General features: G+C 48.0%; 1 long non-coding RNA gene across 3 annotated transcripts; it reads left to right on the top strand.

Moving 5' to 3' along the window:
• The first annotated feature begins 5,995 nt into the window (after window positions 1–5,995).
• LOC136791847 (uncharacterized) lies at window positions 5,996–10,503 on the top strand. 3 transcript variants are annotated; one of them, XR_010834727.1, is made up of 4 exons: window positions 6,004–7,155; window positions 8,116–8,402; window positions 8,841–9,070; window positions 9,539–10,503. It is a non-coding gene; the product is annotated as an uncharacterized lncRNA (long non-coding RNA). The 3 variants fall into 3 exon arrangements; XR_010834726.1 differs by having other exon boundaries at window positions 5,996–7,155; window positions 8,116–9,070; XR_010834728.1 differs by lacking the exon at window positions 8,116–8,402 and having other exon boundaries at window positions 6,018–7,155.
• The last annotated feature ends 13,376 nt before the right edge of the window (window positions 10,504–23,879 follow it).

Genomic DNA, 23,879 nt, shown 5'->3' with positions numbered 1-23,879 from the left:
TCAATGTCTCCTGTGGCATTGAGGTCACAGGTATTTTTGTGCCTTAGGGGACATTGTTACAGAATTATGGAATGTAAACCAGAGGGGGGGGGGGGAGGGAAGTCCTTTGTGTACAGCTTGTTTATAGAGTGCTTACCAGATTCTGTCGTCAATGCTGCTTTCCTTAGCGTTCCTTTCCAAGGTGTGTGCTCCGTTGCAAGGTGCTGTGGGCAGTCCGAACCACGCTGTGAGGTGGCAGCCTACGCAGTGACTTTTGAAGCTGCTACCCACAGCGTTTATGCCTTCGTAATAGGCAGGGCAAATGGCAAAGTGAACGTTTGATTTGTAAGGAGAGACCTTAAAATTTAGATTGAATACAAGCTCTGCAAATTTGTTTGGCTAAGGAGTTACATTTGGACTATGACTAGTCTTGATACAGTACTTTGGGCAGTCTGAGGAAAGACAATAGAGATTTTACTTTTTAAAGACTTTAACGGGGCAAAATAAATCCGTTTGTAATCTACTGTGTTATGCTATTTATTATTTATAACTATGTAAAAAGTCTGTGGTGATGAATTATAGTATTTTTTTATGATTGAATAAGTTTTTTATGTTCGGTAATTGCTGGCTGGTTTGTATTTAATACGCAACATTGTCTGCCAGAATCATAAGCTTCCATTTTTGAATGTTTGTAACATAATTGCTTTTGTTATCTGAAAGTACAACTGATCTTTTTGAAAGAAAATAGCACTGAATTTAAAGTAAGATTATGTGCTTTAAAAGTGAGCACAATCTCTGGCAATATTGTCTGGCTAAAAAGGGGAGGGGGAGAACCTTAGTTTTTTCTGTTCTGAAGAAGCCGTTGAGTTTCCAGAAGACATGTACATACCAGATTATTTTTTAAAGTGTTTTCATTAAATTGTAAGAAGTACCATAATGGGCCAACAGTGGCACTATCGTTTGTATTATCATCTTCACCTGTGGAGCATTAGTTCCCCACCTGAAATAAATGTGCATATTGTAAAATATTGTCCATTGGTGCCATTTTTAAATGAGCTCTACAGTATTGAATGTTAATTTTATTTGTATATGCACAGTGCTATTTCTTGAATTTTTGATGTCTTAAATCGCTTAATTATTTTTTTATTCATGCTTGTATCTTCTCTGCCTTTTTGATGCTGAAAGAAGGCTGCTATTACATTTGCAAAAATATTGATAAACAGTCTGTGATAAAATTCAACCTGTTACCTGTGCCCCGGTTTCATTATACTGCGCTTTTATTGGTTCTGTGATCTACAAATCTGAACAAGGGGTGGCAAAAGGGGCAAACCTATTGCATGCTTTCTTACAACTGAGAAGAGCATAGCTATCGCTTATTTTTGGCTGACGTACCTGTACAATTGATGTATTCCAGATTTGTTTGTTAGTGGAGAGTCTTATATAAGTGCTGCCCTTTGTAAACATTAGAATGTAAGCTTCATAAAGCAAACGCACAAAAAGTGGCTCTTGTTACAGCATTTTTTTAGTGTTCTGGCTATTCTCCACTCTTCAGAAAGCATTGCTCTTTTATAAAATATATGTATATATATAATACACACATGCTTTGTCTGTTGTTTCAGGATGAAATGTCTTTTTTGTAACTGTAATAGGTCCTATCTAGGACCGTATTTAACACTCACAACTGTAATACCACTCGCTCATTTTAAAACTAAACAGACGAAGTCTTCTAATACTCTAATAGTTGATATTTGCACCTAACTGCATGTGAGTTTCTGCTGCTTACAGAATTGATCTTTATTGCAGTGTAAAGGCTAGTACAGCACAATCTGACTAAAACTGAAAAGTTGCATTTCTGGATTTATTAACTGTCTTGTCTGTAACTAATTAGCTATCACTTTGGGGGAGAACACCAGCTGGTGCTGGTAGTCAGCTTTAACAGATAACCACTGACACAGCACTGTTTTTTGTGGTTTTTTTGACTTCATCAGACTTACTTGTGCTGAATTGCCATAATGAGTTAAACAGGAATATGAGAATTCCCGTCTTTCCTCACCTTCTTTTTTTCTTTTTTGAAATAAATCATTAATGCACGTGTACTGCAGAGAATCACCAGTGATGATTCCTTCTAATGTTGTAACTATTGAAAAGAAAGTTAAGATACTAGCAGATATCTGTGTCATTCAAGCAGCATTTTAGGTGGCATATTTTTAATATGTTAACTAGCACAGCATTATGATGTTGATGTTTGTATAGTTCATTACAACTAGACTAGCACTGCCTTTATACCTGAAGTATACTGACTCCTCTTTTAGCAGGCTTAAAATGCTGGAAGGATTTTACAAGTTGTTTAGAGAGGTTAAAAAAAAAAAAATGTCAGCTCTGGAACTCTGTTTTGATAATATCAAGTGTTCTGAATCAGGAAATGGACTGCAGTATGCATGTTTCATTCTAATTCATTGAATTTCAGATTGGGCCCAAAAGCCTGTATTTAAGGGGCTGTTTTTCTGACTGTATGTGATTAAATACTTTCTCCTACAATTAAATTAATTAAACTGTCAGTGGGTGAGGATGTAAATCTGAGTCCTGCAGACTTTATTGGAAAACTCATTCTTGAAATGCACAAGGAAAGCTATACTACATAAAATTGGTAAGGTGGGATTTTTTAAAATTTCATAAAAATACTCATTTTGATGACTGGAAATGCTGAAGGCATTTTAAATGCAAGACTACAACTTGGCAGATTTCTCTAGGCAGAACCGTGTTGGGGACTGTATGCAGAGGTTAACTTGAACAGGCTTAGGCAGATTCAAGACTCTGACTGTGTGTACTGGAGTAGATAACTCTTGGGAAATTATTTTTTGCAAATATCCACATTCTTATCTGTAGATCTGAGTAATATACCGTGTGACAACAAAGACGAAAAGTTGTTTTTCATGGAGGAATTTCATCTGCATAAAATATTCCTGGTAATTTCGTAACAACAACAACAAAGAAGCTTTGCGTTAATATTTGTTCAAATATTTCATGAAGTCATTGGACAGTTTCATTTGCTTTTTTGGACTAAAGGCCAAGAAATATTTTTGGAGCTATACAGACTGCCTCTTGTATTCCAAGGTTGTGATATAAATGGCAACAGTCCCTAGTAAGAGCGAAGGGACTTTGCCTTCTATTCAATATTTCAGTCTTGAGATTTATTAAATAATTCTTAGCAAATTTGGTGATTATTGTAAAATGGATTATTTAAAGTACCAGATGATCCAGTGAGCTGCTGAAGGATGTACTAACTCTTTTGACTATAAATTAGAATTTTAGCCCCAAACATAAACCTGGTTTATCCAACTAATTTTCAAATAAAAGACAAGTGTTTCAAGCAGCTGAGACTTTTATGAGGGTAGGGGCTATTCAAACTTAGAGGAAAAGACACCTTGTCAAATCTAGGACTGTTTTGTTCAATCCATCCCAAAACAAAGCTATGCCTGCCCATCAAAATTCGGTTAGCACTTGTCCTACTTTTATGGCCATCTTTGGAGAGGACATGGAATTGGTGATCAAGCTTCTGTAAGGACTGGTTGTCTAATTCATGGCTAAGACCTTTGTCATCAGGGTTAAATCAAAATTAGATGTTATTTTAGGGCAGGCCTGTTTTCTGAGGAAGTAAATAGGCTGCAGAGCTGGTTTAAGCGTGATAGCCTGTACTTATTTCCTGCTACAAATGAAGAGTCTTCACGTAAGCAGGTTATAATGACCGGGGCTGCTGGCTTGGCACTACCATTCCCATAAATACAAAGGCACACAACTTCCACTTTTAACTTGTACATGTACCTCAAGGCTATCCTTTTATTAGTGTGCTGGGCACTTAGTGGAAGTCTCTTGTTTCAGTCCAAACCATTTTGCATTAAAGCTGCTTTTTATTACTTGCTTTTAGATCTGAAAGCCTTTTGATATGGGGCCTATCGGGCCTTGGTTTTGAGTCTTGACTGTGACAAGTGTGCCAGGGCCAGTGTTTTCTTTTTAAACATGGAGCAATTTGTTTTGTTCCTATATTGTCAAGTCTGGAAATGCAGAGTAGGTAGGTAGGTTCTTGCTGTTAACAAAGAATGCGTGTTAGCTTTAGTGATCATGAAAGACTGGTGTTTTAAAAGAGATAAAAGCTGAAAACACAGAACAAAGAACTACCTATTTTTAGTTAAACCAATTCGGCTGGTTTGATAGCAGTCTCTCTCTCTCTTTAAACGTAGGAAGTAGTGTTTTGAACATACCCTTAGTGACACAGCAACAACATCTAGCGTGCTTTCACCCCCAAATGCTTCTCTGTCCTGTGAAGAGGAACTTAGTGCTGAAAGACCACAAGTTTTGTTCATCTACAACAGACAGAGGGCATGGCCTGCCTCAGGTCTCTGAATAGCACTGTGGTAACAATCCCCTACGATTCAGCAGGCCTGTTGCTGACACCAGGCTGTCTAGCGTTCCTGTCTGAACCATCCAAAAAAGCGTCATTTTCGGCTATAATAATGATTCTGACATCCTTAGTCTCCCTTATTTTATTTCTGAGGGGCATGAGATTTTTACCTCTTATACAAACACAATTATCATTTGCTGTTAATTACCGTACGTTGACTTTCTTACCAAATAGCTGTGGTGAAATTCCTGGCGGACTTTGTGGGTGCTTGTTTGTCCCTCATTTTGGGGTATAACAGAGTTTGGGATTTTTGATTATTTTTCAGATAATGAAATGTGTGTCTTCTGGAAGAATTATCCATTGTGTTTTAATTTTGCAAGGCATTTGGTTATAGTTTATGCAGAAGTCTGTATAAAAGTAACTCATATTTAACAACATGAGTCAAATGAATCTTGGAGACAATGACACGCATTTGTTTTTTCAAAAGTTGACTGGATTAACCCTTGCATCACCTAATCAAATCTCCTGCATTCTGCAGCAGTCTCCACCACTTGTGAACTTTCCCCAAAATTAAATGAGCTGGCAGAAGTGCCAGGCTATTATTTGTACTGGGGTAGTTTATAATGCAGATTACGAAAATCCTATTGTGCTGGAACAAAAAGACTTTCCTTGCCCCAAATAATTTGCAATTTAAATTTGTCATGAGAGCTGTAATTGTTTATCAATGCAATGCAAGATCAGCAATTCTTCCAGTGTGGAAAAGCTGGAATCTGCAATGCACAGGTAAGAAACGGGTGGTATCGCAAACTGTGGGCCGACGTACGATTAAGAATGCAACCAAAGTTAACTAGTCCAGAATCCAAATAGAAATTTTGTAACAGGCCTCTGGCAAAGCAAACTGTGCTCTCCGAACCCCTAAAATTTAGGGGAAAATTCAGCTAATGCCATGAACTTAACGGCTCGGTCTCAACCCTACTTCAGTGCTGAATTTTCTCTGCTATGATCAGAACTTCCAAGGATTTGGAAGACAAATCACTGTGACAGGGAGAAGTAGAATAAAAATGTCTCTGTGCCTATGATGCATGAGTACTGGTTTGAAAAATGATAGAGAACAAAGTGCAGTGAGTTGGGACAAATGTGCTTTAAATAAGTCGAGGATGTGCTACGTATAGTACGTGTAACATCTTGTTCGTGTGCAAGAACAGACTGTGAAAGAAACAGCTTTGTTTGTGTGGGAGAAGCAACATCAAAGAGCTCGAAAGAACTAGTACTGTAATGGGAAACAGTTGCCTTTTGAGGACTCTTGGTGCTGCTGGTCACTTTTTTTCCTGTGTTAAAACCTGGCAACACGAGCAAGGAGCAGCGTGGGTAGGTTGGGCCAGGTGGGCACCGAGAGGGGTACGGGGGGCTCGCTGCGTTTGGGCGCTGCCACAGCTCCCCACCGCCACCCTTCACGCTGAGCCTGCGTCAGCCTTGAAGGTTGCAGTTGTGTTTGTTGGCTAACGCAAAGCTGGATGTTCAACTTCTCGCCTTTAGGAGCGGTTACCGAGTGGGACTGCCAGCTTCCAACAGGAGAGGGTACGTCCTAGGTGTTAGTGGGCAAAATTGGGGGGGGGATGGAAGATGAGAGGGTGTTCCTACCCCTCAGTGGGACGGAGGTGCCCAAAGAGCAGAGTGGAGAGCAGGGGGGACCTGGCAGGACCAGGGAGTGCAGAGCCCAGTGGAGCAGAAAGAAGAATGCCACACAGCAGGAAGAAGAGAGCAGGGCAGGAGCTGGTACGCCTGCGTGGTATGGGGGAAGCGACGGCTTTCCTGTGGGCTCTCCTGGCTACGCTCCTTGCCAGCGGAAGGCTCGTGCTGAAGAGGGGCTGTGTTACACCTGTATGCAGACAGCAAGCCAGCCACCCATCTTGCAACGTGTGCACATCGGGGCTTATCGGGTATTTTTTGGAGAGTATCTGAAGTTTTTCATCCTTGCTTTGCATCAGCAACAAGAAACCGAGCGTGAATGAGACTTAAACGTAAGTGCCAGCACACGCAACGTGCGTCTGACTGCGTTGGGCACTTTGGACCAGAAGACGTGAGAAGTTAATGGTTATTGTACGACCACAGGATGGCGTATCGTGGCTTGCAAAGCACGGAATGGTATTTAATGAGCAGCAGTTATTTCAGCTGAAGTGCGTCTAAGTTGAGTTCACCCTGCAACCCCTGTTGCTGGAAGTTTCTATTGTTTTCTTTCTTTTCACTCAAATGTAACCTCCTCCTTTCAGCGTACATGATAGCTTTCCAGAGTCAGGTTTGGACTTCATTGTACCAATAACATGAAAACTGATAAAAATGAAGAGATGGAGCTCTGATTATGAGAAAGACACATTCTCATACTAGAGGAGAGACTTTGATCAAATTTACTGACAACCTGAAATGAATGAAAGACCCTACTCACAGCAAGAGAGCTTTTCTAGGAGTATATTGCGTATTGGCTGTTTTCCCAGCCCTGGGAAGTCTTTCAGAAGCATGCTGTGGCACATTTCAGTTAGTTTTAGTGAATTGCAGTGTACAAGCTGGGTTCTTTCTCCTGAAGTGCTGATGCTGCAGCATTCCCGTCAGACCGCAGGCAGCAAGCATCTTTCTGTTATTTCTCTATGTGGGCACATACAAACCTGGGTCTTGGAGAATTTACAGCAGCTTCAGCTTTGTAACCTACAGTGCAAAGGGGAATGTCTGCCCGCACGGAGCGAGCGTCCGACCATGCAGCTGTGCTCTGCTGCTGTGTCCAGGTGAGTGCTTGGCTAAGGCTGGCTGGAGCACGTCTTGGTGTCTGCTGCTGCTTTTGACATAGCTTGGGTTCTTTACTGGAAAAGAAGATGTGAGAATAAGCATGCATCAGCCTTGGGCTGCGTGCTGGAGAGCTGCCGACAGGATTGCGGCACCAGCCTGGAAAGGTCCTGCCGCTGCTCTCCTGGCTCGACAGTCTAACCCAGCTGGGTGAGGAGGTGGGGGGAGATGATGGTCCTGATCTTCACAAAGTGCTTTGAAATCTCTCCCTAGCAAGTGCCGTGCAAGGGCTGAGTACCATCAGCACCGTTGTTGCTGGGGGTCCTGGTTTTCCCCCGTCTCAGCGACTGGCCCTGTTGTGCCTGTGCTGCACGTAGCTTTGACTTGAGTTGGGAGCGGTTTCTCTGCTCTTTCATAGTTTGCCTTCTCCTTCGCACGTCTCCAACAGGAAGTGCAGATTCAGCAGGCATTGTATGCTTCAGCAGCTTGCCAGCTGCCTTGCTGAAGCTAATTCACAATTCAAGTCACTCCTGATAAGTTTGCAAACAATGTGCAGTGATTTCTGAGCTAGATAGCAGCTGAGCTGGGCTCCTCAGTTTCCAGCGTGGCAGCTGAATGAAGCTCTGCATTTACTCTGTAAAGCCGGTGGGTCAAACCCGGTCCCAGGCTTAATGCTTTGTGCTTCTCTGACGTTTCATACATTTCTTACTTGTTGGGGAATAAATTTAAATGAGTGTCATCGTTATTAATAAAACTCTCAACGGAGTGTGTGGAGGCACAAAGGGAGCAGATGGTTAGAACTGGTTTAACAGGAGCTAGGAACTGAACCCAGGAATTCTGACTTGCAGTTTACTTCCCACTCCCTGACCACTGGATAACTCTGTCACCCCCTTTTTAACGCATTGAATCTGGCCTGGGAATAACTCCAGTGAAAACAAAAGGGCAACATTTTTTTTTCTCAGGTTAACTTCACATGGCAGCCACCGAAAGCATGCACTGAAGAACGTGCCCAGAGGAAGTTTCTCCACGCTGGTGGCTCACCAGGCCGGGCAGGAAGCAGCAGGTCGCAGTTAGATGTAACTTACTGTAAAGACGATGACTGAGTGGTGCAGAAAACATCAAGGGAAAGCATGGTTCGACAGCCAGCAGGGGAGCATGCAGTTCAATACCTCAGTCCTTATTCCACTTACTGTCTGTTGGTTCACATCCATACAACCAAAGAGATGGTCTAGCAGAGAAGGGTTTGTAGGTGAGACTATGCCCGCTTCCGACCCATGCACAACTCTCCCTGGAAAATGGGTTTAGTACATAACACACACTATTTAATCTTACACAGTATGTTTTTGTGAAATGAAATCCTCGTGATTTTATATCCCAGCTTGGCAAATACTAGTTTTTTTCATAAGTATGTAAGGTCAGTAATCTCAAGTGTAGCCACCTAGAACTGTGTCGTGGATTTGACCATTTTGTGAAAAAAATCTTTGCAACACTTTGGCAAAAGTAGGAATATATATTGCTTCTGCTAGACAACAGCAGGATTTTGTTTATGGGTAAGCTTCTGGAAGCTCACCTTGGTGCATTTTCCAAAGGGCATGAGCTCACGGCATAGGCAGATTTACGTTTGAAGTGTATTTGTCATTGTGCCATATGGTGGTGGTTTGTTTTTTTTTTTTCACTCCTCCTTTAGGATTGGAATTGGAAATTCAAGTTGGAGAAATGTGAAAGCAATTGGGCCTAATCCATTCCTGTTGTTACTCCTTTTGTTTTCACTGGAGTTACTCCAAGGCTGAATTCAGCATATGATGAACAACTTGTTCTCCAAAGCTGGAACTTAGGGAAGAAGGTTTTAGGGATGATCACGCAACTCTACGGCTCCTTCTCAAACAACTGAAGCCCCCACAAGAGGGACAATATATGGTGAGTTTGGGTTATTGAATTTAGTGCAACGTTCTAGTAATAAGCCCTCTAGTCATAATAATACATGATTATCCATTAGAACAATTACTTGAATGAAACCCAACTGCTGGCTCGCTTAGATTGGATGGAAAAATCCTAGCTGTTGATCTCAATTGCCAGTTAGCTTAACAGATACTAACCACGGGCAAGCGACAAATGGCTCTGAGCCTGGAAATCCTCCTCCCGCTTCCCTTTCCTCTCACCTTGCCTGGAGCCAGCTCCTCCAGCGTTGCCACTCACGTAATGCTGCCTGCTCTTTGTGCATCGACCATCTCAGCTGCAGCCCCAGTCTCCAAAGAACTTACAAGCTCTAGGTCTGTTTTGGTTAGTTGGAAAAAAGAGAGTGCTACGGGCCATGGTGGAACTGCACGTTACCAACCGGAGTCAGTGTTTGTTTGTCTGGGTTTGTTTTGTGTTTTATTTTTTCAGGAGTGGGGGGCATTTCTTTTCAAAAGATGAAACTGCTCAAAGATCTGCAAGGGCAAACCAGTCCTTGCTGCCAGTTAATTCCTCCTGCATTCCTGTAAGCCGCTGAAAGGATCACAGCAGACACAAGATCCCCATGGTAAAATCAAGCTTTTCTTTCTTGGAGAAATAACCATTAACATCTCTCTGGCTCACTCTATTTCATTTACTTCCTAAGCAACTTAGATCACACAGGGCTCCAGGAGGGGTGCACTGCTTGCAAAGAAAAGGCCTGGATGATTTTCTCCATTTAAGAGAGTCTCGTGAAAATTGTGCTTCCTGCCTTTGCCCAGGGAGGAGGATTTATACCAGATGCTTCTGCAGTCTTCGCTGTGTGTGACTCGGAGGGTGGAAGATGCACCACGATTGCCATGGTTGGGAGGCCGGAGTAGCCTGCTGCTGAACAACCCGAGTCCTGCCCAAACAGACCGAAAATCCCTCTGCCCGGCTGGGCCCTGCTGGTGCTTCTTGTGTCAGCTCTGCCCTGCTGGGGGGGTCCTGGGGTCCTGCTGGGGGGTCTCTGCAGCTCTGCTCGGGCACTCCTCGGTGCCACAGCCCTGGCACTTCCCTGGTCTTGCTGAGGCTGGGCGCTTCTCTGCTACCCTTTGTCTGTCATCCTCCTTCCCTCTGCTTTGCATCTGACACGGCGTGGGTGCCGGCCGCCCTCCCTGCTGCCTCTCCCTCCACACCTCTCCTCTTGCAGGGGGTGCAGGCTGCAGTGTGCACCGCCGCAGCAGGCCGCCGCTGCCCGAGGGTGGCGCGGAACGCGCTACGAAAGGAGGCAGCATCGCAGAAGGGGCATTCACAGCGCTCGCGACGGGTGGCTGGAAACGGAGGAAGCACTTCCCTACGTTTCCTTCATACGCTTAGTGAGCGGGGAGGAAGAGCCCTTGGCTTTTGCAAATAAAGTAAAGCAATTTCCAGTCTTACTCGCTCTGACTTATTTTTCCCCACAACAGAAAAATGCGCTATTAATAAGCTGGTCGGTGCAAAAGCTGATGAGATGCTGCTCTGCTTAGATCTGAGGAGGTTTTAGGGAGAAAGCAGAAAAAATGATGCATTCCGTGCAGTTACTGACCTCAAGGCTCAGTGGAGAAAATGCCAGAAAGCCAAGGAAAACAGTAGGAATAGTTAAATCTTACAAACCACAGCACGGAGGGATTATCACACCAAACCTTGGTTAAAGTTCACATAGCAAAGAGGATCTCTGGCTTCCTAGGAACTACAGCTCCTACTGCTTGTCAGATGTGCTGCTCCAAGACATAATCACTTCCCAAACTTCTCTTGGTCATCAAGAGCACTAGACTTTGGGCCAAGGCTTTCAGGAGACTTCAGCGCTAAATCAAGCGTGTTACTGCTTAGCTTAAGCACCGGGAAGGAGAGGCTGTATTTTCCCATCTGCAGCTGTGTTTCTGCAAGGCACCCCAAACCAGTATAACTATCTGGATTTGCACATGTGTTTGATGGATCCTAAAGGTGGGACCTGCTCAGCCTCCTGGGCACCCTGGCCGAAACAGGCCACCGTGCCAGTCCGCTTGTGCTCCGCTTTCTGCCCTGAGCTGGGACTGTTGGTGGCAGCACTATGCATGAGGCAGGGAAGCTGGTGCTTGTGCTCTGTGTGTTGGCGAAGGGTAAAATCATACGGAGAGCCTGCACACCTTGCCTCCTCTGGGAGCCCAGCACCAGGTAAGACTTCAGGCTTGCGCCTCCAGCCCTGCTCTGCTCTCGTTTTGTCTCTTCTTTGGGTTTTTCCTTCACTTCCCTTTAAGCATTTGGCTCCCGGAGTTGGAGCATCTCATCTTTCACTTTGAAACTTTGTTCCTTCTGGCTATTGAGCCACCTGGGAATTGCAGCTCCTAAAAATTCAGAAACTAGAAGGTTTAAAAAAAAAAAAAAAAGTAAAAAAAACGTATTGTCTTAATTCATGGAGGAAATGGATTGTAACTCATGTTCTCAAATGCTGTGGTTAGGTGTTCAGCCCTTTTCTCCTGTAAGCTAAAATTTTATTTGTTTTGCCCTATGAAGTATTTGCCTGAGGACTTTCTTCTATTCCCAGATTAGCAGTAATGCCTGTGGTGAGAGGCTAATTGCTCCTTAAATAACAGAATCAGATCTGGGTGGAGGACACAGATACGCACAAGCAGCCTGGCGTGGAAAGTGGGGGGATGTTTTGGATGACTTATTCCTCCTCAAGAGACACAGCCCCATGCCGTACTCACTCGATCCAGGCACGGACTTCCCTGACACAGGGAAGTTTGGGTTCTGAGTACAGCTGAACATCACTTTCCAGATGGGCGTCCGTGCCTCTCCTTGAACCAACCTGTGGTTCGGTCTGTGCCACCGAGGCACCAGGTTTCTCCCTGGATGCTCTCCCTGTGCCCCATGGATGCTCCCTGTCCCCGGGGGGCTGCGATCAGCCGTTTTGGGGCTGCATGTCAGACCCGTCTGCAGAGGCTGCTGGAGAAGCAAGCGGCCGGCGGTACGCCTCTGGGCCAGGCCCTCCCCTGGCAAGTGCCGTGGATTTTTTTTTTTTTCCCTTAAACTGTGCTAACATGCACACCCATGCTCCAGGACCGTCGAGGGCTGCTCCTCTAATCTCCCCAGAAGGATTACTGCTGCTGGAAATCGTGAGGGCTTGGACCAGCTATCAGCTTTATCAGGAAAGCTTCTTTCCGGCCAAGCCAGTGAGAGCTTTGCTAAGCGGGAATCTTGGGTTGAGGCTGCTCTTCTCATGTTTCACAGATGGCCTCAATGAATGATTTACTAGGAGAGTAAAAGATTAGCCAGATTCCTCCAACTGCATCTCGAGTCATATAAAGCACCGGATTTTATTGGAGCCTAGGCAATTCCTAATTCTTTAGCCTCATTAGGCTGTTTTACAGTGACTAATTGCCCTGCGCTCCCTTCCCTGAGAATCAGGTGTCTCCCGGTGGGGAACCCACGCTCCTCGCACGAGCTTCTCCCGCGGCTGTGAAGCAGCCGTGCCGGTGAAGGCTTCTCCATGTGTGCAGGTATCCAGAGTGACCACAGGATGTTATGTGTCTAGTCGCAGTTTATTGGAGAGGTTAAAATCCTTCTGGGAGAGAGACGGTAAAGGGAATACTTAAAATATGCGATGAGGTGTTTCCATAAAATTATCGAAGGCTTTGCAGAATCTTCCTATGGAGAAGAGCCATCACCGGAGAGTTCACGCCAGCCATGGTTTGGGTAGGGCAAAACCTATTGCTTTAATGCTTCAGATAGTCCCCAGGGCTCAGATGAGCTCTTCTGGGGGAAGGGAGATTGCCCCATGCTTGCCTGTTCTGAAGTTTCTCACATTTTTCTCTTTTACACTTGGCAGCCAGAGCTCCGCGTCTGACTCTCCATGGCAATTCCTACAGAGTTTGGCTGTTTTAAAGGACTGCAATACTGATTTAGACATCCAAATTGGAAAAGCAGTGTTTAAAGTGGACCTATTTTTTCCCTGTAGAGTGATACTCGTTAAGGATCTTTGTTAAATTATTTACCAGTGGTCTTGCAAGATCAACAGATCTTTCCATTTAACCACTTGCATGACTTCCATCATGCTTTTTTTTCCCTTTCCCCTAAACAAAAAGGAAAGCCATCACAAAATTGTGACTAGTACCACAGTGTGATGGGATGCGATGCAAAACATAGCTCTTCCTCATCCCGTACCCAAACAACACTTCTGCAAACTCACTAGAAACACGCTTCCAATATTTTCTGTTTAGATGGTGCCTTATGCATAGCTGAAATGTCACACATGTCTTCGGCTGCACTGTTTGGCTGCCCACAAGTGCTAGTTCATGTCTTCTGAGGTCTTCAGGCTTTAGGGAAGCTTTTGCTGGTTCTCCTGCACCGTGTGGAGCCTCAGTGCCTGGATCTGGCCCCATCTCCCCAGCTGAGACCGCTAGAGGGCTTGCTAGGGTGGATTCCCTATTTCTGTAGATACATGAAATGCACGCGCTGTAAAGTGTACAGCAGCACGGGCATGTGCTGATCTCATGTAAACAGCCCTGGGTTTATAGCTGTCAGAGATGAGAGCTTGGAGATTTGCTGTCAGGAATCAATTCCTAGCAGAAATGTTTAACATGTTTGGGTTTTAGCCAAGAGTCTGAGAAAAGAGGGTTTGTGTCTCCCTTTCCCTCTGCTGTGATCTCCCTACGTGCAACACTAAAAGCTGCTCAGGAAAGAATGACAAGAAGAAACAATCCTGCCAGTCTTGTCCCCAAGGCATCAAATGTCGAGATGCTCAGTCTGCCCAAGAAGCACCAGGATAAAGGAATTTGTTACGTTTCTGATCCGTGCATTGCCACTTTCCTGCATTAACTGGGGCTGAACTTCTTCCCTGGCAGTCCCTTTTTGCTCAACGTGTGGCATAAAGGAGACAGCAGGAGCCCCTGGAGTCCCCTGGATAAAAGCTCCTCCACCGCAGTTGTTTGAGACTGTGTGCTGTGGATGTTTTGCCACTACCCATAGCAGGGTGAGGAGAGAGTTATAAAAAGTACAGGAATACAAAATCCTGTCCTATTCTCAGTGAAGATAGAAATAAAACGTGTGTATGTGTTTCCAGGATAGAACCTAGTATGTGTGAACTGTGTATTGGCATTTGTTGGATGTACAATTTTTAAAACACATCAGCTAGCAGAACAGATACTGCATCAATTATTTTGAAGTGATTGTGTGCTCTCCGCAATGCAGCTGACCTGTAAGAACAGAAGAATAGAAGAATATTGTGACCAAACATCACTTCAAAAGCAAGTGTGATCCTTTGATTTTTTTTTTTTTTTATTTTTTTGTAAAAGACAGTATTTGTCAAGCCTGTGTTTACAAGGGTAACTTCAACTCTTGGAGGATTACTCACCATGGCAATTTTTGAGGCTCTTAAGTCACCCACCCAGATTTTATCCGTAGGCTGCCAGCGCAGGGGGGTGCTCAGGGTTGTCTGAGTGTGGGCTCCCACCAGGGGCCAGCGAAGGTCTCAGAGCCCTGCAAGTCCTCATGCAAGGCACTGCCTCCACTGCTGATGGCCAGGCAGACGGGGCCATTGGGAAGGGTTTGAAAGGGCACATTTAAAAGACACAGTAACTAACAGGAAAAACTCAGAGTCATGAGAAGAGACTGAATGAGAGATTTCACATGAGAGACAATTTTCTCTTTTTTTTTACCATCACTCATTATTTTTAGATGTACAATGTTTTTGCCAGACACACAAAATGGACGCCTGGGATCCTGACGTCTTACCCTGAAGAGGCCTTGGGCTGCAGTTCCAGTCTTCAGCTGTACAACCCACCGTGTTTGTGTGTTTGGAAGTCTCTGTTGGCAATGCTGGCCTGGAAAGTGCCATTGCCCACACAACAGCGGATCTGCTGTCCACTGCGCGCCTGCTCTCATCCCTGCACAGAGACTGAAAATGCCCCTCTCCAGAACCAAACAGGAGTAGAAAAAAAAAAATAATGAGCTAAAAAGGAAATGAAACAGGCAATGAATGCATGAGATTATTTTAACTGCCTATTTGCCACCAGTTTTCCCCCAAAATTTTTATTTGTATTTTATCCTTTGTCAGGATCCCATCTGAGCATGGCTGATTGCTCAGTGCCAGAGACAGGCAAGGGCAAGAAAGGAAACAGCTGTGATCCTTGCTGGAGCATTTGGTCCCATCCATCCCCTTAGATGTATCCAAATGTAAATAACCTTTCATATCACTTTACAAAGCGATGGCTAAGTAGGATGGAGGAGAAGGTAGTCTGTAACGTAATGATTTCTGTCTTTTCTCTTTATTTTTTGTGCTTGGTCAAGGAAAGGAAATCTGTCTGGTTGTTAGTTTGAAAGCATTTATAGCGGTGATGGCATAATAGATACGAAAGTTCAGAAGACTCTGGCAACTTCTAATGCATTGAGACTTTCAGATGAGAAAATGAAAGCTGCCTGTAAAGGATTCCCATTCATCATGTAAAACCCACCGTACCATGGGACAGCTGCTTGCCTGGGATCTGTATCTCAGATGTGAGGAACCAGAACAGACACATGCTGTGTTGTACAAAGACCATAACCCAAGGGACAGGTAAATCATTCTTTATAAGGAAAAAAACGTCATAAGGAATTAACGTTTTCTATAAAAGAGACTTTTCAGGTTTTGCTCACCATTCGACATAATCAAAAACATGGCTTAAAATGCATAAATTATGGATTTTTATATTCTAGTGCTCTACTAACATCCTCTGGAGATGGATTTGGCGCTGCTGCAAGCATGGCTGGATAGCCAGCAGGGTCTGCTTTGGCAAGGAGCACCCCTGCTCTCGCACCGTAGCTGGCAGGCGAAGCAGGTGGCAAAAGCTTCCTGGGAGAGGCTTGGGACCAGAGCCTGTACCACCTTCACGCCACTCTGTGCTTCTTCCCATTCCCATGTCATAGAGTTCGGTGAGCTCTCATTCAGAGACTGGAACGGGAAAAAGTCCAGGGTTAAAGCTGGTGACATCTGTGTCAGAGGAGCAGGCAGGCAGAAGGCAGCGAGGGGAGAGCCAGGGAGGAGGATGAAGTTCTGTGCAGGCAGCTGGCAATTGGGAAAAGCCAGTCTGTGGTGCGAAGGTAACGCCAACACAAGGGGCACCTGGCACAGAAGCAGCCCCCAAAACATGCAGGATGAATAAGTTCTGGAGCATGTTGTTCTCTGGCCAGATTTCGTGGGAGGGCAGGTCTGGGGGTCCGTCTTCTCCTTGAGGACAACCAGGAACAAAGCACTTGTTCTCCTGGTCTGGATTGCTCCTCACCCTCCTTGACCACCGCTTGGATGAGACAAACCTGCACAGCGTGTGGAGAGGGCCAGGAGAGAGCAGCCCAGGGACTGACGGGGGGCAGGAGGACAGAAGATGGCCCCCGGTCCCGCACTGTGTCCCCAGCATAGCCCTGGCCTTCACACATGGCTGCACCATCCCACCACCGTGAGCCCATGCTCCTGGTGTGTTGCAGCGAGAACTGAAAATGCGTCATTAAAATAATAATTTCCTTCTTCTCTCCACTTTTGGGTTATTGCTTCAAGTGAATAAGACAGCAAACTATGTAAATAAGGGATGACAAAAATGTGTAAATTAAATCGCAAGATTAACTGACCTGTGGGCTAAATGTTCGCAGGCTTAGAAAAGTGAAAGGATATTGAACTAAGCTTTCAAAACTTTGTTTCGTTGCCAGATCTCAATCTCCAGACACTGATTTAGCTGTACTAGTAATGCATTTAAGTGTGTTCCTCTGCTGAGCAATATATTCCCTACAGAGCAGCTCTGGAGCAGCTGTTAGCTACAGACTTTCTGCAGGCTGAGGTCTTTGGGTCAGAAACGCTCTATCTTGCACCACCACACCGCCCCGCCGCTCCATGAATCTATCTCCAGGCAAGGTGGATTCCAGTTTTCAAAGTGCTTTAGCTCAGTGTCTGGTTGCAGTGCAGAGGCTGAGGTCAACTCAACCACGTGCTGCTCCTGCCAGAGTGCCACAGTGCCCATGACCTGGAGACTCAGCACCGTCCCTTGTCACAACCCAGCAGAAAATACTGCAGGCGTTGCTGCAAGGAGCTGTGCTCGGCTGCTGCATGCTCACCGCAAGCCCCCGCTCACGTGCATTTAACCACAGATACCTTATTTTCTTTAAGGTGCTTGCAAAGTCTTCCTTTCCCAATGTCTTCACGCACAAATTCATATAAGTGCAATCCGTGGCTTGCAGTGCCCATAGCAGGCTGAGACTCCAGGGCTGAAGGAGGACAACCTTCACTTTGTTGCTGTTACAGACAGATTATTTTTAATGTAAAAGTTATTGTCTCGGGCAGCCTTCATCTCACCAGTGCACAATTTCAGAATGCTTTAAATTAAGTCTGGAGGCTAAAAGTGTGTTAGTCATTGCCCATACAGCGTAGGGGAAGCAGGGCCCTCTAAAGTTATTGTTAGCATCAAGCATCTGGTTTATGTTTATAATGATTTATTCAATGATGGGAGACAGGTAAGGAACCATCATGGAAGACAAACTAGAAAAGATTTGGGTTTTCAAAGCTCTGAAGCCATGTTTAAATCAAAGTTGTCTGACTTCAAAAGGAATATATAACTTGATTAGGTTCTTTAAGCAATGCACGATGCTCACAAAGTTGGCAGATATTACTAGAGGCAGAGTTGGTAGCACAGCCTGCACTGGAGGTTGCTTGTCCCTCCTGAGTGCAGGATCCTGTTCTGATGTCATGACTCTGTCTTTTTCTTTTTTTGAGAAAATTTCAGCCAAGTAGTTCAACGGCCTGCAAGAGCCAGGCCAGAGAAGAATACACAATTTATTTTTAATTTTTTTTCACTGTTAGAATAATTCAGGAAATCCTTTCTTTGGAGAGATCTAATGCTTCCATGCTTTGAAAGAAGGACTTGAATTCCAGCGGGGGAAGATCAGCTCTGCGCTAAAGACGGGCTCATTGCCATTGCCATAAGGATCTGACCACGGTTGTTTCGGTTTTATGAGCCTTTGAAAAATTCTAGTTTGTGCATGTGCAGCAGGGCTTTGCGAGAGCTTAGCTAAGATTAGAAGAGAGCCTCTGCTCGCATCTCCCGATGCCTGGCCCTTGCGAGGGGTCTAATTGGGCTTCCCTCCCTCTCCCCAGCTTGGTGGTGGTGTATTGCCTCCCTCTGCCCCCAGCAATCACTTGCGAGCGATAATCCCCGTTTCCTCCAGGCGCGGATGCGGACGGGATAACGCGCTGCCGCCGCTGCGGCCGTCCCACGTTGGGGTCTGCCAGCCGTGAGGGGAGGAGAGGACGAGGGCAGCCCCAGGCTCTGCAGCCCTTGCGAAAGGTAACGAAGAGCCAAACGTCGGCACGGTGCCTGGATGCCCACGGCGGTCTCATGGGAGAGGACCTGCCCGCCCAAACCCTCCTTTCCTTCGGGTTGTGCCGTACGCAGCCCCGTGGCCAAGGTGTCGTGGGTCCGGTCTGCGTGCCCCACCGGTACCTCCCCAGGCTCTGCTGCAGGAGGACGGCAGCAAGGAGCCAGCGCTCAGCAGGACTTCGGTAAAAGGTCTGCGTGGAGATCCTAAAATCTTCCTCTAGCTGGATGTACGTTTGCCCATCTCAAACATTTTTTTGGATAAAAGATGCTGTCTCGGGTTGCAGCTGATGTGCCCGGCAGGTTCAATGCTCTGCAGCAGCAACCTCAAGCTGCTGGGCAGGGGCTGCTCAATTTCCCTTCTGTAGCACAGAGAAGATAAATCCTTGTTGTTGCTCTGTCCTCTGCCTTCCCACTGCAGAGGCACAGTGAGGGGATGTCTGGGGCCGGGCAGCCAGAGGTGCCAGCTGGGGATTTCCAGTGCCTGCAGCTTCCCGCAGGATGAAAACCAGGTCCACATACCCATACCTGCACATAACCGTGTTTTTACTTACTTCCTTTTTCCAAAACACACCGGTGCCCCAGGGCTGACCCAGCTGGGCTTTACCAGCCTGCCGAGGAAGGACTTCATCGAAATGCGCTGCATCTCGGGGCGCAACACTGCTCATGGAGAACTTCCCAGGGCTCTGCTGTGAACCCAGCACAGCCGCGCCACCAGCTTCAGACAGCCCTAGGTACCGTCCCCTCCTGCAGAGGAGGCAGCAACGATGTGTCCCCCTGATGGGGACAGTTTGCCGGGGACGGCCAACACCTTCCAGACCTGCAGCCGCCCCCAAATGGGAACAAATAGTGCATGCTTGGTGTCGGTTCACCTGGGGCAAACCCTGTGTGCACCAGCCAGACCGTAGCTCTTTGTCTGGGTGAAAGCATCTCCTGACGGATGTCCCCGCGGCTGGGCACGGCACACCCTGAGTGGCTCTGGGTGACGTGCCCGCGGTGTCGCGCTCACGGCGTGAGGACCAACCCGGCGCTCGGCGTGGGAAGTTTGTCGAGCTGCTGGAAGGAGGCCAGCAGCCCGCGTCTGCTCCAGTTAGAAAAACGTCCCAGCGCTGGATCCACCCAACGCAGCCAGAGCTGGGCTGCTTGGCCAGACGACAGGGCTGGCTCTCTCTCCAAAGTGGACGAGCGCCAAAAGGGGATTTTTAATTTCCAGATGCTTTTAAAATAAAAATAAAGACTGTGCTGTAAACTGGCTTTGAATGGACGCCTCTCCCTCAGCCAAATAGTTGACTGATACAGGCTAGATGAGTGGGCAATAAAAGCTTTCATTGCAATCTGGTGCACCGGGAGTGCTGCGAGCTCCCTGTGCCTCCCAGCCGCCCTCCGAGGGCCCTCATCTCCAGAGAAACATCGTTACACCGCTTTTGGCTTCTTTTTTTTTTTTTTTAGTATTTTGGAGGAAGGGAGAAACGCTTGCTGGCGACAGCAGAGTGGGTATTAAAAGGTTTGGGGAGAATATTGTCCTGAGCATGCAGATGCGCTGCAGCAGCGTAACAGGCTGCCTGGAGCTGGGCACAGTGACGCTGCAGGACGCTACTCTGTGCGTGGGCACGGGTATTTCTAAGCCAGCTGTGGACGCACATAATGCCTCTGCGGGCAACTTAAGCCTGGCAGCTGCCAATCAGCCTGATGAGAGTGGGAAATGCATTAACTGGCGGTGTTCGCAGGAGCCGTCTCTGAACACCTCTCCCTTAGGCTGGGGTTGCCGAAAAAAAGTCGCGCAGGGAAGGCACGTGTTTCAGAGCTATCTCTTCAGGGGTGGGAAGAAGCGGGGTTGGAGGCAGCGCACCTGGGCTGCGATATCCCTTCTGTCCCCGTCCTGCGGAGAAGGGGATGTCCGGGTGCGCATCGCCTCTGCCCGCAGGGCCCGCCCGGCTCCTCCGTCCGGACATTGTGCGGCTGACAGGGGGGGGTTTCTAATCCTCACTCCTGCTTTGAATTTCATTCGGTTCCTCGTGGCATCTCATAAAAGGCTGAATGGGCAGCAAGCATAAAAGCAAAATAATCCTTCTGCTGGGAATGCCTTTGAACAGCCACGACCTGACTCCGCAGGCATCTGCCAGCGCAGGGGATGCCACACAGCTCTCATGTGTGTCTAAAGGCTTGAAGATGGGAGACGGGATCCTGCCTAAAATATTTGCATCCGGATTAGGCTCTCAAACGCCAGAGCATGCATCTGTGTTCGTCTGTATTACTCATTTGTTCCTGACTTGTCATGCCTGGTCACTGGGTAAAACCACAACAAATTTGCCTTTTTCCCCCTCTTGTTTAGTTTATTAATTACATCTCCTGTTACACCACACTCTGGCCTCGATGGGTTCATCTGTGATTCTCCTGAGATACGCATACTGCAGCAGTAGGTAGCAGCACATAATCATTTAACATATGAATGCTGTCAAACAGTTTAATCAAATCTGAAATTGCCTGCCTTTGTGCCCTGCACTAACGCATTGTGACTGCAGAAAGTGAGCCTGGGTCCCCTAAACAAAGGGCAATTGCAGCCCGGCTCTTTGTCTCCTCTCTTTGCATAATTTCCTGAACCCTGCCCTGTTCCACCTGCTCGGTAACGTTAAGCTTATCTATGGATAATTTACATGCAGCCCACTTCACAAACGCACCCTTGCAAAGGTTTTTTGGAGGAGCTATGGGAACAAGCCTCTCACCACGCATGTTCCCCTCCAGCTTGTGAGACCCAGAGCGCAAATGCTTCATCAGCACTTCCTGAGCCTTCCCCGAAACGCCAACGTGCAAAAGCGCAAGTGCTCTGTTCCTCGCAGCCGGCACCCCCCCACACCCCGCGGGCTGCTGGAAATCAGAAATGCTCCTTCGGGGGGGTGGGGGCTGAGGCACAACTCGTTTCTTTTCCACAAAGACGCCCGCAGGACGGCTCGGGGGGCCGCTCACCTCTCCAGCGCGGCGGTGCTTCGAGCGCGGGTGCTCGTGTGGTGCTCATAACCCCGACCTCGGCACTCCGGGAGGAAGCGAGCGGTTCCTGGAAAGCATTGTTCGAACAGTTTGTTTGTTCCGTGTCTTCCCAGCAGCCGCCGAGACAGAAGCAGAATAAAGGGCAGCGTGCGGCTCCCGCGGCAGAGCAGGGGTCCCGCAGGATGAGCACCAGCAGGGGAGCTGCACGTCTCCCCACGGCGAGGCACTGCTGGTGCACACACGAGCTGACCCGGCAGGCTGCGTCACCTGTTGGAGAGCCCCATCCGCATCCCCCAAAATGGTCCAGAGCATCGCCACGGCACAGTGCTGGCGTCACCGGTGCCGGGGCTGGGAGGCTGTGGGCGCAGGGAGGGTGGGCGGGGGCACGTCCCCGCTTGGTGCAGGGGAAGGACGCAGCCAGGTGGTTGGTTTTAAACCTGGGGGGGTGGCATCCGGCAGCCCACTGGAGCAGGCACCTGGGCGCGTGGTGGCATCCACCGGCCCCGTGGTAAGCCCAGTGCAGCTGCAAAGCCAAAGCAAGGTGGCCACATTCATTCCCAACCCACCTCTCCAGGTGCGCCTGTGCTGCATCTCCCAGAAATGTTCCCAATAAGCCCAAAGCAAGCCCGGGGCAGCCGGTGCAGGAGGACGGCTCTGCTGCCACATCCCCAGGCAGCAGCAGCCGCGGACAGGCTGCTGGCGCGTGCCACAGCCCGTGAGCATGGACGGGGCACTGCTCTGGTCCGTCACGCTTTGGAATGCCAAGGGGCTGAAGCTGGCTGGGTTGCAGACCGTCCCCTGGCTGAGGACATTATGGGGTCTTCCCCGAGGTGGTGGGGGCAGCTGGGCTTGCTCGTTAGCCACCTGTCCTTGAAATTAGCCCTGCGGTTAGCCTCAGCATCTCCGGGAAGGAGCCTTGCCTTGGGACAGCTGCAGAGGAGCTGGGTGGCGGCTGGAGTGGGACGCCCACTGTGCTCCCCGCCGCCTCCCCACGGTACTGCCTCACCAGCCCGTGCTGGGTGCTGCAAAACTCTTGTCTGCATCAGCATCTCCAAAGGTGATTCAAGCAAAAGTAGGTGCAAATGGTGCAGACGCGTGGAGCATTGCGAACCCAAAGGAGTTCCCTACAAGGCAGAGCCCAACAGAGTCCTCCCTGCAGCCTGAGCAATATTCCACACCACTTCCCTCTATTCGCTGGCAAAGAACTATTTGATGTTTTTTAATGATCTCTTCAGACTTTGCCCCCAAAAGGCTGGCTCGGAAACACACACCCCGTACCTTGGCTGCTGGTAACTTTTGCTTGCGAGATTTCTCAGCCCCTGCAGGCAGCAGCACTGGTCCTTGCAGGGCAGGGGCACCCCTCTGCACCCGCAGCCCCCTGGGCTCTGCTCTTCATCCAGGGGCTGCAGGGCAAGCAGGGGCAGCCGAGCACAGCCCCAGCGCTGCCGCACCGGTGCCTGCCAGCACCAGGGAGCATCAGCACGTCTTGGCACGCGGAGCGAGGCATTGTACCAAAAATAGGGCTCCCCCATTGTATTGTTACACAAACATGTTCTGTGAGCAAATCAAGCTCCCTGGGATTTTCCAGGCTGACTGTCTGTAATTTCCTGGGGCCGTTTCACCCCGGCTGCTGGGAGGGCTGCGGGGCACACAGAGACCCCAAAGTGCAAAGCAGCCCTGGAAAAGGGCAGGCCCTGACGCTGCCAGAGGGGCTTTAACGCCAAGGAAAACCGCGTTTCTGTTTCTGCTGCTGCTGTGAGCAGGGCTGCTGGCTGCCCCGGCACACGTGTCTCCCCCCAGTCCCTGCAGCATCTCCATGACCACCCTGGGGCTTTCAACACAGCCCCACGCAGGCTCCACCAGCGCTGCACCTCCTGGGACACTGGCTGTGGGCAGGCAGAGCCAAAAGGAAAAAAAAAAACAAAAAAAAAACAGCCCGTCTGTTGAGCAAAATGTCCAGGAGGAGGAAAAATAAACACAGGAAAAGCCACAACGTTCAAGAACGTTGCTGGATAGTTAAAAGATGCCAATGTCCTTAAAAGCTGCTTGTGTTTGCAGAAATGTCTCTGAAATGGCATAAATTTTTCATGAAATAAAATATCAGCAAACAAGATAACATCACAGACAGTATCTGTCTCTGGCACTCATAAAAGCGTTGCTGATGCGGTGACCTCCAGCCACAAAGCTTCCGCGTTCTCAAACGGTGCAGTCCTACCGCCGGGAGATGGGGAAACTGAGGCACGGGCGGGCGCTGCAGCCTTCCCCGCTGAGCTGGCAGCGGGAGGGATCTGCCGCTGCCCTGACACCCCACCCCGTCCCACCTCGCCCCGTCCCAATCCCACCCCATGGCTCTCCATCTCCCGGCCACGCTCGGACAGCGTCCCACCGTGCCAGGGCACCTCAGGGATGTCCCACGCCCGCTCCAGACGCTGCCTCAGCCCTAGGAAAGGGACCCACAGCAGGTTTTGGACTCC

This window comes from Anser cygnoides, chromosome 13 (genome assembly GCF_040182565.1).
Source record: "Anser cygnoides isolate HZ-2024a breed goose chromosome 13, Taihu_goose_T2T_genome, whole genome shotgun sequence".
Taxonomy (NCBI): Eukaryota; Metazoa; Chordata; class Aves; order Anseriformes; family Anatidae; genus Anser; species Anser cygnoides.
The sequence above is the reverse complement of the archived record's forward strand: the minus strand, read 5'-3'. Positions and strand labels throughout refer to the sequence as shown.